The sequence below is a fragment of the Capsicum annuum genome, chromosome 11, assembly GCF_002878395.1.
Source record: "Capsicum annuum cultivar UCD-10X-F1 chromosome 11, UCD10Xv1.1, whole genome shotgun sequence".
Lineage (NCBI taxonomy): Eukaryota > Viridiplantae > Streptophyta > Magnoliopsida > Solanales > Solanaceae > Capsicum > Capsicum annuum.
In genome coordinates, this window is record NC_061121.1 from 92,604,574 (window position 1) to 92,606,466 (window position 1,893).

Sequence of the window (1,893 nt, forward strand, 5' to 3'; positions counted from 1 at the left end):
CAGAACTTAGACATCATCTTGGATCACTGTGAATAGGCTAACCTCATATTAAAATTGGAGAAATGACACTTTTTGGTTAAGAAAGGTATTGTCCTTGGTCATAAGGTGTCACACATAGGACTTGAAGTAGACAGAGCTAAAGTGGAGGTCATTGAAAAGTTACCATAATTGGTGTCAGTGAAAGGTGTAAAAAGCTTTCTCGAGCATGTGAGGTTTTACAGATGCTTTATCAAAGAGGTAAATTTCGACTTTAGAGCTGAGTGTTAGAAAGAAATTGAGAACTTGAAAAGAAGATTGACGAAAGCACCCAGTCTGATTGCTCTTTATTTGGCATTGCCATTCTAGCTGATGTATGATACAAGTAATGTAGCTATTGGAGAAGTATTAGGGAAGCAGAAAGATAAGGTATTTCAATCTATCTACTATACAAGTAAAACTTAGATGCATCCTAGGTCAATTATACGGTCACAGAGAAAGAGATGCTGGAACTCGTCTATGCATTTGATAAATTTAGACCATACTTGGTGGGCACGAAGGTAATTGTTCATACGAATCATATTGTCATTCAGTATTTGTTCAACAAGAAAGATGTGAAGCCAAGGTTAATTAGACAGATTTTTCTGCTCTTAAGAATTTAATTTGGAAGTTTGTGACAGAAAGGAATCTAAAAATTAAGTTTCTGACCATTTATCAAGGCTTTAAAGTCATGCTCATGTTTCTGATGATACAACACGTATTCGGGAGGAGTTTTTGGATAAGCAGTTGATGGCACTCGATATAGCAGAGGTTCCTTGGTATGTTGATATAGTAAATTTGTTGGTTAGTGGTATTTATCCTCCAGATGACACAAGTCAATAGAAGAAGAAGTTTTTCTGTAATTCCTATTTATATATGTAGGACGAGTCTTATCTATTCAAACAAGGTATTGATAGAATTGTGAGATTTATTTCAGAAGCTGAATCCATACAGGTGTTGAAAAATTACCATTCATCAGCTTATATAGGTCATCATAGAGGTGAACGAACAACAAGAAAGGTATAACAGCCTGGTTTTTTTTTTTCAGAGATGCTATAGCTTATGTCAGGAAATGTGATCAATGCCAGAGAATGGGCACTATCTCGAGGCTCCATGAAATGCCCTTGAATAATATTCTTGAGGTTGAAAGTTTTTATGTGTGGGGGATTGATTTCACGGGCCTGTTTTCAATATCGAATGGTAATCTGTATATTCTGGTGGTTGTATATTATGTGTCCAAGTGGGTAGAGGCTGTAGAACTCCATACTAATGATGCTAGGGTAGTGATGAAATTTTTTAAGAAGAATATACTTCTCGTTTTCGCACACCCAGGGCAATTATTAGTGATAGAGAAACGTATTTTGTGAATCATTGGTTCACGAACTTATTGGAGAAATATGGAGTCAGAAATAAGGTGGGCACTGCGTATCATCCATAAATGAGTGACCAAGTGGAAGTATCTAATAGAGAGATCAAGAAGATTCTGCAGAACACTGTTAATGTTCAGCGTAAGGATTGGTCAACTAAGCTAGATGATGCATTATGGGTGTATAGGACAGACTATAGGACACCAAATGCCCTAGAAAAATCCAAAAGCAAAACTCTTCCTTCATTTCGCTCTCCGAAACCAATGCCATGAACATCATTATAACCCCCTAATAAAGACCCAATATGCTCATTGAAATCCCCTCCAACGAAAAGCTTATTAGTGCTCGAAATGCCTTACCATATCATCTAAAACCTCTCAAAATCTTTTTTCTCCTCCTAGTCTAACCCTGCTTAACGTAGATCCTCCAATGACCAACTTAATTGAAATCAACCTATCATTAACTCGCTTAAACTCTACTACCTTCCTCCTAAGATATTCATCCACTACAA